The sequence below is a fragment of the Talpa europaea genome (assembly GCF_964194135.1).
Source record: "Talpa europaea genome assembly, chromosome: 9".
Classification (NCBI taxonomy): Eukaryota; Metazoa; Chordata; class Mammalia; order Eulipotyphla; family Talpidae; genus Talpa; species Talpa europaea.
In genome coordinates, this window is record NC_140076.1 from 85,801,935 (window position 1) to 85,816,270 (window position 14,336).

Below are 14,336 nucleotides of genomic sequence, written 5' to 3' on the forward strand. Positions count from 1 at the left end.
ATTGGGTTTTTAAACAAATCCTGAATTCAGTAAAACAGCCTTTCTATGACTTGCTTTGATAATTCATAGTGTCTATGAAGACTCTGCATATATCAAATGATAAACAGGGAGCTTGATTCACATTGCTGCAGCTCAGATCATTGGCATCTGGACTCTAACACGTACTGAAGATTTCAGGCACAGGCCAGTGTGACTGTGGGGTAGTGGGCTGAAGACCCATAGTGGTGAGGAGTCTGCACAGACACACTGAGTTAGCTACCCAGGTTGTCACTTGCCAGCTTCAGGTCTAGGACAAATGATTTGATTTCTGACTTTCCACATATACATTCATTCTTCCTCTCTCTGTCTGCCGTGAGCTCCTAAGACCTTGGCCCTTCCTGGGGTAAGAGTGAGCTGGAGATGGAGTTCAATTACTGTGGTCAGTGAGTTAATGAGTCAGGCCTAAGTAATGACGCCTCCATAAGCCGGGCACAGAGCGCTTCTGGGGTGGTAAGCCCTTGACAGTTCAGGGCAAATAGGTAACGAATTAGTGTGTGGAAGCTCAGTGTCTCTTCCTACATACTTTGCCCAAAGCAGCTCTTCCATCTGGCGGCTCTTGAGTTCAATCCTCCCATAATAAATGATGATGTTGTAAGTAAAATATTTGCATTTTCCAGACAGTATGTGTGTTTGTGCAACTCTAAAAAATTGCCACTTTAGCAAATAAACTGAACCTGACCAGGGAGTATGAGTAACCTCCCATCCATAGCCTGTGGGTCAGAAACTCAGAAGCCTGGTGTCTGAAGTAGAAGGTGGTCTTGGGGACTGAGCCCGTAACCTGTGCAATCTGATACTGTCTCCAGGTAGGTAGTGTCAGAATTGACAAAAATTATGGAAACTCAGCTGGTGTAGAGAACTGCTTATTGTGGGAACTGTCCTATGTCCCTCCTTCTCCCCCAGCCCCTATTGGAATTGGGAATCAGAATCTTTACAGCATTAGGAAAAAAGTGGCTAAGTGTGCCAGTCTTGAACAGACTTGCAAAGGGTCCTCAGCTCATCCAACTCATATCTCCCTCTCCTGTATTCCTGTGCTCTTGACTCCTTAGTGAAAACCAGTTTCCAGGTTTGGACCAGACGTACGCCATGTTTAATTTGGTTGGAGCTACTCTGAGTCGTGGCTGCCGACCAGACTGTGTATTTCTGTGTGCATGCACCTCTGCAGCTCAGACGCCTGCCCAAGAAGCGGTTTTCACTTGTGGAGCTTGCAAGTAGGTGGTGCTGAGGAGCGCTGGCTTTGGCCAGGCAGGTGAGGGTCTGTGTTTGCAGCTTGCCAGCTGTGTATATGTTGGGGTTCAGTGAGTGGGCTTCTTGGGTTCCTCTGAGAATGATATTGGCAGAGTCCCCATTCAGCTCCACACAGCAATTTTATTAGGGCAAATGAAGAGAAAGATGTTTGCATAGACAAAGGCTGCATTTTCAAAGGGCAGGTTTATTAGGAAAAAGATGTTTGCAGACTAATGTGGGCAAAGAGCTTCAAGATCCCAAAACAAGTGTTCTTTGGGGGATTAGTTCCTTTGTGGAATTTTATCTCTTGTGGAATCCATCCCTTCTGGGGTCTAGTTGGGTTCATCTGAAAGAACTGGTGATCATTTTTGTAATGACTGACAATCTTCCCCAGTTTCCATCCTCTGGATCTTCCGTAGTCAGTTTAATGACTCGTTAATCATCTCTAGCCCCATCTCTGGTTTCTGACCTTGCAGTACTTCCATCCTCAGTTTTTTACTCTATGCTTCTATCATAACCATGGCCCTTCTTGGTGCCTCAGTTTTCCCATCTTTGAAATGGGCTTGATGATTTGGAACCTCCTGGGGTTATGGAGAATGCATGAAATATGGGACAGGTTCAGAAATGGGCCAGTAAAACTGGGTCTCTGAAGTAGTCATTAGTAAAGTGGGTTTTGCACACGCCAAAAAGATATTTTGCAAACCTGGAGCACTCAAGCGAAAGCCAGGAATGAGGCTCTGGGGTGTTGTTAAAAAGCAGCGGATTTAGTGAGGAGGCAGTGACTTTATTTTTCACAGTGACTGGTTGTAGATTAGATTTCTCTTCAATGATCAGGAACTGGTCAGTGATGACCTCACACCCTCCTAGGGGAATGGCTTAAGTTGCTGATGATTCCACACACAGGCATCAACAGAAGTGACCAGGACAAGTTAGTGTTGCAAAAGAAGTTAAGTGAAACTTTGGTTAAACAGCTTTTGTCTGCTCATGGAATTTTTGAGGCTGGTCTGTTTGTTTTTTATTTTAACAAGTGCTTGGGTCCCTGCCCTGCCCTGTCTGGGGTTTGCAGAACATGCCACGTGTGCTACTTGATGGCCGGTAATAATAGCTATCATTTCCTGCTATGGGAGAAGAGGTCTTTCCAGGGGGATATGAGAAGTGAACATTGGACCCCAGTGAGCTGTGGGGAAGCTTTTGCAAGCAGAGTCTTTTCCCTGAAGTACAGTTCTCAGATCAACAGCCCCTTTTCCAAGCAACCTGAAGTTAACCAACTCCTCTTCACCACCCCCCACCCCCAGTATTTGCAGAAACACCCACAAGCCCTTCATAGCTTTTCTAGGGTCTTATCAATGCTGTTGCTGAGCTGCATGGAGCAAGTCTGAGATCATCTTTTCAGGGTGTTTAATACTTTGCAGAAGCCTCAAGCTTATTTTAATTGAATTATTTCATTCAGTGGCAGGCTTAAAGAGTGCCCTGCAGGCCCCCTGGTCTGAATGAATGCATGAAAAAGTCAGATAGTATAGATTATGGCATAATCCTTCAGGGAGATATAAATAGAATACCCTCTTCTGCCCTTTCATTTCCCTACATTGGTTAATAAACATGCTTTTCTAGCATCTGCTTTTCCTTTTCTTCCCCTAATGCTCTTTAGAAAAAAGCTCAGAATATTACAAGATGTTGGGGAAGAATTTACCAGCTCCATTTTCAGGACTGGAGGGGCTTTTCAGCACCACCTGGTCTAAACCCTCTGCGTGATTTATGTGGTGGTTACAGAGGCTTAGAGGAGATGCTTGGTCAGGGCCACAGAACCTCACTTCCAGTGAGCTCAGTTTACAACATAGACCTGTTCTTGACCCTGGACAAGTGTCAGGACCTGCAATGACCATGCAAAAGGTGGAGAGTCCACGCTTGCTGGGGTTGGCATGGTGCTCTGGGTTCAGACTCTCAGGGATTGAATGTTGGTCCTCTTCCTACTCTCTGCCTTTGGATAAAGTTATTTAACTTTGCTAATGTCCATTTCTTTTTCCCCAAAGAGTCCCTACCTCAGAGTGCTGTTGTCTTGAGTTATAGTTCACTAAAAAGCTTACTGGTACACCTGGAACATAGTGAGTGCTCAATAAATTTTAAACAATTTTTTAAAAGGGCTCTTGTCCTGGTGGTGGGACAGCCTGTTCTGGCACTTCCTGGCAGGGTTTGCATGCTCTCCACCAAGAGCTCCTCCACCAAGAGCTCCTCCACCAAGCAGGCCCAACTGTTGAGGAGCGAAAGGGTGGGTATCAAGGGATCGGCTCCATCACAGAGGGCTCCTGGTCCCTAGGACCTAGTACAAAGTGAATGTAAGGACACTAAAAGTGTGGAGCTGCTTGTTCCAACAAACTCATTTGACTCTCTGAATTATATGTGAATATGTATTCTGTAGATAAAATGTAGAAGGTCACCAATAGCTCCTGGAGGAAACGAAGGAAGGGTTGGATAGATGCAGTCATCGCATTTGAAGGAAGAAATAGGGACGAGGCAGACTTTGCTATGTGACAAACCACTCCAGAGCCCCTAGCTTGATAGCAATACCCACGTGCTCATCATGCATCTGTGGCTTGACAGGGTGGTGCCCCTGTTGGGTTCGCTTGGGTTGGAATTTCCAAGGCAGCCTCACTTGTGGGCTTGGTCACTGGTGCTGGACATGGGCCATGATGCCTAGCTTTGTCTCTTTGGGCTGCTCATCTTCCAGTAGGTTCAGTGGTCTTCCTTACCCCAGGGTCTCCAGAAAGCAGTCCAGGATGGTGGAGACAGCAGCTGCCAGGCTTGGGGATTTGTGCAGTCCTGCTGCCGCCACATTCTGTTAGTCAAAAGTAATTTACAAGAGCAGCCAAGAATCAGGGGGTCCTGTGACTTCAGGGCTCGTGACCTTTCTCTTGTAGGGTATCTGCTTTAGTGGCCAGAGCGAACTCAGCTTGGGGGACATGGGCCCCTGATGTGTCTGGTAAATAATGTCCTAGTCCTGAGCCATGGCGCTTGGGTTATAACACAGCTCTTTATTTGTATATCGAAAAACCCATTGTCTTTTTATACGCTGCAATTCAGTTGAGACCCAGGGACATGAGAACCTACTAGAATGACTTCTTTCCAGGAGACCCAAGGTACCCATGTGTGGCTTAATTTAAGAGATCTGCTTGGGTTTTACCCTCTCAATTGGTCACAGAAAGCCAGCCCTAGGAAATACACCTTTGAAACATAGCGAGGCTCGAGTCAAGGCCATGTGGTTCCCAAGCATTTGGCTGAACCTAGAGAAGATGGAAAAAAGTACAGCAGAGAACAAGAAGATGAAATTTCAAGCGCAGAAGGGCTCATTTAAAACCTTAGAACATGGCGGGGGGGCGGGGGGGGGGCACAGAGGGATGGGGAGAGAGTGGAGCTCCCTGGTGGTGCAAGGGGTTAAGTGTCAGCCCTATGAAGCTCTCTGCAGCCACAGCAGCACAAGTTTGATCCCTGGCCAGGGAGGTGACCCACATGGCGCAGCAGACCTCTCCTTTCTTGCCTGCTGCTCCCCTCAGCAGTGTATTTTGAATATAAACTCTGCAGGAGAATCTGCCCCAATAGATTCCTAACCGGAGGGGTCTTACTGAGCGACAGAGAGCGATTCAGGAAACGGGAGCTGAATCTCAGTGCTGTGGGCGCGGTCTGCACAGCCTCACTGTGGCCCTGAAGGGTACACAGTGCCACTGGAAATGGTCTCTTGGGGAACAAGTAGTAAAGAGTAAGTGTTCTCCACTCCTGTGTGCTCAGGAAGGGGCTGCCGCTCAACTCTGCGCCTCCAGCACTCGTTGAGCAATGGGCAGGGCCGGAGCCTGAGCCCTTGGGGGCCCCAGGGAGAAAGGACTCCCCAGTCCTGGACAAGCTGAGCAGGCGTGAGACTTGGCAGGGGGCTTGGGGAGGAGGTGTGCTTGACTGCAGGGAAGGTTTTTAGGAAGTTCAGCTTTGTTCTGTGGTTAAGGTGTGTTTCCAGATACCTTCCTTATGTTAGGGGGAAATGATGTCCTGAGTTAATCCCATACAGGCTTTGTGGACTCCACCCCCACTCCAGACTAAAGCCATCAAGACTCTGGGAAAGACAAATCCCATCACCACCAAGGGAGGGTGGCTGGGACCTGAGGGTGGAGTTAGGCAGCCAGGTTGGATATAAAAACCAAACATGTGGGCCTTGGGGTCGCTGGCTCGCCATCGCTCGCCTCCTGGCTTCACCGTTCCTGGCTGGCGGCCAACTCTGAGAGCGCCATTTTGGGATTCCAGATGGGCGGATCGGGTAGGACGCATTTAAAACTTTGTCTCCCACCTTTCTCCCAGAGCTGTACATTTCCTCATTTCCCCTTCCCTTGTAAATAAACCTTTTATTAACCTTTCGCGTGTGCCTGCAGTAGAGCATTGATAAGTCCTTTTAAGCGCGCGGGTGAGGACCCACAGTCAGGCACCCCGTTTTGTATCGGGGCTGCTCTACAACACTTAGAGAGTTACTCTTTTAGGCTTTTGGAAACTGATGTGTGTATATTTTGAGGACCCCCCAAGGGGTTGGGGGGTGGAGCAGAAGCTGGAAGATCTAGTTTTACTTGGTTATGATAGATTTTTGCCTTATCTTATGTTTTCAGGGAGATTTGCAACCAGTATTTTTTTTTTTTTCCTCAGTTGACTGAGGGGATCTACCAATTCTTCCCACCCCCCACCTTTCCTAGTGAATTTTGTTGCTGGGAATATTTGCTAGGGGTGGGTTCTGGTGTCTGTCTGCAAGGCTTTCTGGGGCCAGTGCTGGAGGGGAGGGGGCAGCTACTGCTGTCCAAAGAGCAGGCGTTGGCAGGTCCAAGTGCAGCGGCTGGGAGCTGTGTGTCTGAATGCTGGACTGCCTCCCTAGCACAAATTTGTAAGTCATTTAGAAACCGCGACGATGCCCTAGAGCCAGGCTGATCATGCAGCCAGCAAGAGTTGTCACGACCATCTGTATTGCTGCTGTATTCAGAAACATTAATGTACAAAAACCTATTTAAATGAAGTTGGGAGGCTAGAAAGAGCCCACAGGTGCAAACATCAGCAAGCTCGCTGGCCCCAACACTCCTTGCAACTCCCGGGCCTTGGGGTGGGGGAGAGATGTTAGCTGTTACCCTGCTCCAGATAGGTGTGTGTGTTCTGCAGGAGCCTTGTAGGGGCTTGCTAGCCTTGGTTTCAGGCAAGTGCATGTGACTCTTACCCCCCCATGAACACACTCTTCAATCTGCCTTTCCTTTTTTTTGTTTCTGAATTAACCTATTTTGTTGTTGGGATAATCCATTGCTTTTGCTTGAGGGGAACACTATCTAAAAAAGCTTTGATAAGCCTATAGAGTCAATTGTTATCTTTTTCTGTTTTCCACTTCCTGTCCTTTTAAGGTCATTTAGTGGCCATGGGAGAGGGCATCTGAATAGAGGATTATTTGAATTGTGAAAAAACAAGTGGTTTCCCTGGGGTAGTAGTCCATATCATAACAATAGCTTAATATATGTAAATATTTCCACATTAATACTCTATAGACAGTATATCAGTGTTTCTTGTAGGGCAAATCTGGTGATGATATATTTTGCTAGCTTCTGTTTGTCTGGGAAAGACTACTTCCCCTTCACATTTGAATGATAATTTTGCAGGATAGCATATTCTTGACTGGAAGTAGCTTATTTCTAGGATTATGAACACTTTTCCTTACACACTGTTCTTGTTTGGAGAGAGTCTGGGGTGAAATGTGAGGAAAGTCTAATTTGGGCACCTTTGTAAGTTTCTTCTTCCTTGCTTCCTGTAAATTTTTTTATGTTTGATTTTTGATAATTTAACACTGATATGTCTTAGTGTAGTTCTTTTTGCATTTAAATGTTTGGGTGTTCTCTCTGCTTCCTGAACATCCATTTTTTTTTTTTTTTTAGATTTATTTATTTATACAAGCACTGGGTACAGTCAGAAACCGGGAGGGTGAGAGAATTCACTGGAGCCCGGAGCGGGGAACAGAACAGACAGACTGACGAAATACACTGCTGAGGGCAGTGGGCGTGGCAGGAGAGGTCTGTCATGCCATGTGGGACCCTCGCCGGAGGCCGGGGATCGAAACAGTGCTACAGAGGCTGCGGGCAACTTCTCAGCCTAGTGCTCAACCGCTGCGCCACCAGGGGAGGCCCTGAACATCCATTTTTTAATTCATTTCTTGGTTTGGGGAATTCTCAGTTTTTATTTCATTGAATAAGACGTCTACTCCCTATAGATGTCTGTTAAGCCCAATTGCTCTAGGTCTTTATTTAGAGCTTTGGTTTCTTTACTTATTTTTTGTCTTGTTGATCTATCCATTGTTGATAGTGGTGTGTTGAAGTCTCCCACTACGTATGTGTTTTCTCTGATGTCTGTTTTCAGAGAGGACAACAGTTGTCTGATATATTTTGGTGCTCCTTCGTTTGGTGAGTATATGTTAATGAGTGTTATTTCTTCTTGAAGTATTGTCCCCTTGATCATAATGTAGTGACCATTGGGGTCTCTTTTTATCTTTTTGAGTTTGAAATCTGTTTTATCTGATATAAGTATAGCTGTTCCTGCTTTCTTTTTTGGTCCATTTGCTTGTAGGATTGTTTTCCATCCTTTAACTTTGAGCCTATTTTTATCTTTTGTAGCTAAATGTGTTTCCTGGAGACAGCAAAAGGTTGGGTTTTGTTTCTTAATCCAGGCTGCAACTCTGTGTCTTTTTATTGAAGAGTTTAGTCCATTTACATTTAGAGTTAATATTGATATGTTAACATCTGTATTTGCCATTGTGTTTGTCTTTCCTTTGATTTTATTTATTTATTCTTTTAATAACTTTTTTTTTTTTTTTGGCCTTCTTTCATTGTTATTCGTCGCTCTGAGGTTCTGGCTTTAGGACTCCTTGTAGTATTTTTTGGAGTGGGGGTTTAGTTGCAATGAAATTCCGGAGTTTCTGTTTGTCTGGGAAGGTCCATATTCTTTCTTCAAAGAGGAAGGAGAGCTTTGCGGGATAGAGTATTCTTGGTTGGCATCTGTTTTCTTGGAGTCTGTTGACTATGTCCCTCCACTCTCTCCTTGCCCGTAGTGTTTCTTCGGAGAAGTCTGATGTCAGCCTGATTGGTTTTCCTTTGAATGTTATCTGTTTCTTCCCTCTTGCCAGCTTCATTATTTTTTCCTTGTCCTGGATTCTTGGGAGCTTTACTATTATGTGTCTTGCTGTATTTTTCCTTTCGTCGTGGAAGTTTGGTGTTCTTCTTGCTTCTTGTATATCAATTTTCAGCTCCTTCTTCACATTTGGGAAGTTCTCTTCAATTATCTCTTTGAATATTTTCTCTGTTCCTACATCTCTCTCCTCTCCTTCTGGTATTCCTATAACTCTTATATTTCCTTTCCTCATGGAGTCAGATAGTTCCCGAAGTCTTTCTTCGTTCTTTTTCCTTCGTACTTCTCTTTCCTTTTCTGTTTTGGTTCTTTTTATTTCTGTGTCTTCAAGATTACTTATTCGTTCTTCCATTTCATCTATTCTGCTTTCATTGCTTTTCCCAGAATTCTTTAGTTCTTCCATTAATTCTTTGATCTCCTGCATTTCTTTTACTTCCCTCTTTAGGGACTCAATTTCTTTCTTCTGACCATTGTTTTCCCTCTCTAGGGACTCAATTGCATTCTTCTGATCGTTGATTATTTTTCCCTTATCATTGTTTTCCTTTATGACTTCTGTCAGTTTTTTAATCACGGCAATTTTAAATTCTCTTTCTGGAAGGCTCAGAAATTCTTCCAAGTTATTGTCGTTGCAATCTGGGGGCTGACAGATTCAATGCTATTCCAATCAAAATTTCAATGTCATTCTTCAAAGAAATAGAACAATTATTGATGAAATTCATATGGAATCACAAAAAACCCCGAATAGCCAAAGCTCTCCTGAAAAAAAAAGAAGGGAATGGAGGCATCAGACTCCCAGACTTCAAACTATACTACAAAGCCATAATCATCAAAACCGCATGGTATTGGAACAAGAACAGACATACAGACCAATGGAATCGAATAGAAAATCCAGAAATAAACCCACAGGTTTATGGTCAACTAATCTTTGACAAAGGAGCAAAGACTATGCATTGGAGCAAAGAAAGTTTGTTCAATAAATGGTGCTGGGAAAACTGGGTCGCTACATGCAAAAGAATGAAGCTTGACCACCACCTCACACCATACACAAAAATCAACTCAAAATGGATTAAAGAACTAGACATAAGACCTGAAACCATAAAATATATAGAAGGAAATATAGGCGAAACACTACGTGATTTGCACATCAAAGACATCTTTACAGACACATCACCCAAAGCAGTGATAGTGAAGGCAAAGATAAACAGCTGGGACTATATCAAATTAAAGAGCTTTTGCACAGCAAAAGAGACAATAACAAAAACAAAGAGAAACCCCACCAACTGGGAGAACATTTTTGCACCCAACACTAATGATAAAGGACTGATCACAAAAATCTGCAAAGAGCTGATGAGTCTCAACAACAACAAAGAAAATAATCCAGTCAAAAAATGGGCAGAAGAGCTTAAAAGAAACTTCTCTGAAGAGGAAATGCAAATGGCCAACAGGCATATGAAAAAATGTTCAACATCACTTGTCATCAGGGAAATGCAAATCAAAACTACCATGAGATACCATCTTACACCAGTGAGAATGGCACATATTAAAAAAACTAGCAACAACAAATGTTGGCGAGGGTGTGGAGAAAAAGGAACTCTTCTGCACTGTTGGTGGGAGTGCAAACTGGTCCAACCACTGTGGAAAGCTGTGTGGAGATTTCTGGACCTACTAAACATAGAGCTTCCATATGACCCAGCAATTCCACTCCTAGGTATTTACCCAAAGGACACAGAAACATCAATTCCAAAGAACACCTGCACCCCTATGTTTATAGCAGCACTGTTTACAATAGCTAAGCTTTGGAAACAACCCAAATGCCCAAAAATAGATGACTGGATCAAGAAGATGTGGTACATATATACCATGGAATATTACTCAGCATTCAAAAAAGATAAACACATGCAATTTGCTGCAACATGGATGGCGCTGGAAGGGATCATGCTCAGCGAAATAAGCCAAAAAGAAAAAGAAAAATACCGGATGGTCTCACTCATAGCAGGAATCTAGAAAACTTAAATAAGGGACCAGGAAAATGAATAACTATAAGAAAGTGAAAATCAAAATCAACAAAAAACTATGAACCAGAGACACTTTTAGGGGGGCGGGGGCAGGAGGGGAGGGATTGGGGTCAGAATGGGGGGCTGCAATTGTATGGGGAATATAACAATAAAATTTTATAAAAAAAAAAAAAAAAAAAAAAAAGACGTCTACTCCCTTCTCACTGTGTTTACCTTCTGGGGTCCCTATTATTCTTAAGTTTCCTCTTCTAATTGAGTCTGACAAATCTTGTAGAATTTCCTTGTTTTTCCTTTGTCTTGTTTCTGTCTCTTTTTCTAATTGTGTGGCTTACTCTTTTGATTATTCTATCTCTGAAATTCTTTTGCCAGTTTAATTCTATAAAAAGCACCTTCTAAATTTATCTGCATTGGGCCTCCCTGGTGGCGCAGCGGTTGAGTGCTGGGTTGTGAAGCTGCCCGCAGCCTCTGCAGCGCCAGTTCGATCCCCGGCCGCCAGCGAGGGTCCCACATGGCGTGCAGACCTCTCCTGCCATCCACTGCTCCCCTTAGCAGTGTATTTCATCAGTCTGCCTGCTCTGCTCTCCGCTCTGGCTCTGATGAATTCTCTCACCAGAGAGTTCTGACTGTACCCAGTGCTTGTATATATAAATAAACAAATCTTTTAAAAAATAAATTTATCTGCATTTCATTTAGTGTCTTTTATTGTGATTTTAAAATATTTTCTATATCTTTGGTGAAGAATTCCTTTTTTTTTTTAAGATTTTATTTATGCATACAAGAGCTGGGGTGTAGCCCAGAGGTGTGGGGGTAGGAGGGGGGTGTTGAGAGGATTCATCAGAGATGGAGTGGGGAGCAGAACAAGTGATCTACTGAAATACACTGCTAAGGGGAGTAGCGGGTGAGACAGGAGAGGTCTGCTGCACCATGAGCATAATCTCCCTGGCTGGGGATTGAACTCGTGCTGTAGTGGCTGCCGAATAGCTTCATAGTGCTGAGACTTAACCCTTTGAGTCACCAGGGAGGCCCTTTGTTGAAGAATTGTTTCTGGAATACCTCTCTAAGACTTTGCATCTATCTGCCTTTGACTGATATATCAATATCTCATTTAGCATTTTTAATATTATTGTCCTGAAGACTTTGTGTGATTGTGCCTCTGTTTTTGTATGCTTTATTTTACTCAGAGTTTCTGTTCTCATTTTGCTTTCCCATCTTGTGTTCAGTTGTTCCTTGCTGCCTAGGCATGTATTTTGCTATCTTTTTTTTTTTTTAATGGTTCAGGTACTGGGGGTTTAGTTTAGTTTCTCAGTTTACCTTGGCTTAAGGGGGTGGCAGCAGGAGAGTCTAGGCTTCAGTACTCAGTATCAGTTTGAGGAATAAAGTCGGTCACCTCTATTTCCTCTCCTTTCTCTCTGCAGCAAACTTTTCAGTGTTGGAATTCTTAACACCTACCCTGCCTCCTTGCTGTTCCTTTCAATGGCAGGTTGTGATCTGTGAAGCTGGGGTCTCTGGGTGGGGGAGCTAGGTTTGGACCTCCAGGCTTATGCTCCTGGGCTACCCTGGGCCTGGCAGGCAGGCAGCATGCAAGTGTGGCATGTGCTGTTTGGCACAATGGCCACCAACAGCGGCCATCACTGCCCTGCCCCCACCATGGCCTCGCTCCTTCTGCTGGGCCCCAAGATCTGCATGCAGTTTACTTTTCCAAGGGATTCATGAGTTATCTCATAAAACCTCTGTGCTATTGGGTCTGCTGTGGAGCCTGGCTTGACTCAACCTGCTCTTTCATCTCCCCTGGGAGGGGCCTAGGAGAGCTTTCTGCACCTGTGCTGCTCCCAGTTTGGGTCTGTGCCTGCAGGGTTGAACCCGAGTCCTTGTCGCAAAGTCCCTGCAGAGAACTTCACAGTTCCTTGGGGTATCCCTCTGAGGCTTGGGTGACTGATACCAGCCCAGGCCTCTCACTCCTTCCCCTCAGCAGCCACCAACCCTAGTTGGAGATCTCTGAGGGAAAGTCCTGGGTCTTCCTTTGAGCAAATAATTTTTTTTTGAGTTTTTTTTTTTTTTTAGGAGAGAAACTGACCCCAACCTGTCTAATCTACCATTTCTTGGGTGGAATATGCCTGATTTCAATTTTATGTTGACGTATTAATCGATTTTGAATTAATTTTTGCATGTGGGGTTAAGTAATATGTGGCTATCCCAGTATCCTAATACATTTGTTAAGGAGACTTTCCTTTCTCCATTGTATGGTTGTAGCTCCTATGTCAAAGACTCACTGTCTGTATTTCTGTGGGTTTATTTCTGGGTTCGCTATTTCATTGGTCTGTATTTCTTTCTTTCTTTTTTGTTCCAATACCATTCTCTAGTTTCATTTCAACGACCTTAGAGGTTAGGAGTACAGCAGGTGCTTGAATAACTTTGATCCAGTCAACATTGTCTCATTTTAATACTAATGAGAAAAAAAAATGGATTCTTTGCAGGGGCCACTGTTTGTGGAGTTTGCACGATCTCCCCATGCCTCTGGGTCTTCTGAGGTGTGGGTTTCCTGCCACATCCTAAAGATATGCCCTTAAGGTTCATTGGGGTGTCTCATTTGTCCCAGTTGGTTGAGTGTGGGTATGTGTGGTGTGCCCTGTAATGGAAAGGTGTCCTGTCCAGGGTTGGGTCCCATTTTATACCCTGAGTGTCCAGGACAGACTCCAGTCACTCAAGACCCTGGAATGAGTGGGCTAAAAATTAAATGGTTACAAGTGAATGTTTCATATTGGAAGTGTTTGGGGAGTCTTTATTTATAAGTTTGGTGATGTTTTTGTCACCAGGAATTGGCTGTAGGAACTAAACTCTTGGTTATATCAATTAGCATATGGTCAGGTTGGTTTAGTTTGGCTTAAAGTCAGTTTCCAAGAAACTATCAAAGATGACGTGTCTAGATTTTAAAGGTCAGGAAATGGTCTGAGAGAGATAAATTACTCTGAGTCCCACAGCTGGTAGGTAACAAAGCTGACATTTGAACTCGCACCTTTCGGGTTCAGTTCTAACATCATGTTCTCAGTGTTCTCAGGAGGTCTGAGTTCCAACCATGACTGATTGCTCTCGGGCAAGTCATTCCCTGGCCTAGTTCTGTTTCCTCAGATGCAAAGTGAAGTTTGGACATAATGTCTAAAGTTCATTCTAATTGTATGAGCCTGTGATTTAAGTATTTGCAGGCTCTTCCTATGCTCTTGCATGCAGACTGTAGGAAATGAGAGAAGGCATCCTTGCCTTCCTAGTAGGCAATGGAATGCCTGCAGCCTATCATGAAAGAGAAGTACAAGAATAAATAAGGTTATATTCCAGCCATGCAGTAGACAGAGGCAAGGCCCAGAATAGTCACTAACTTGGTTGGCACTAGAAATAAAAAAAATAAAATAATAAACTAAACTTGAGGTTATTTGTGGTCTATAAACTAATTCTTTTTTTTTTTTTAATTTTATTGTTATATTCCCCATACAATTGCAGCCCCCCCATTCTGACCCCAATCCCTCCCCTCCCGCCCCCGCCCCCCTAAAAGTGTCTCTGGTTCATAGTTTTTTGTTGATTTTGATTTTCACTTTCTTATAGTTATTCATTTTCCTGGTCCCTTATTTAAGTTTTCTAGATTCCTGCTATGAGTGAGACCATCCGGTATTTTTCTTTTCCTTTTTGGCTTATTTCGCTGAGCATGATCCCTTCCAGCGCCATCCATGTTGCTGCAAATTGCATGTGTTTATCTTTTTTGAATGCTGAGTAATATTCCATGGTGTATATGTACCACATCTTCTTGATCCAGTCATCTATTTTTGGGCATTTGGGCTGTTTCCAAAGCTTAGCTATTGTAAACAGTGCTGCTATAAACATAGGGGTGCAGGT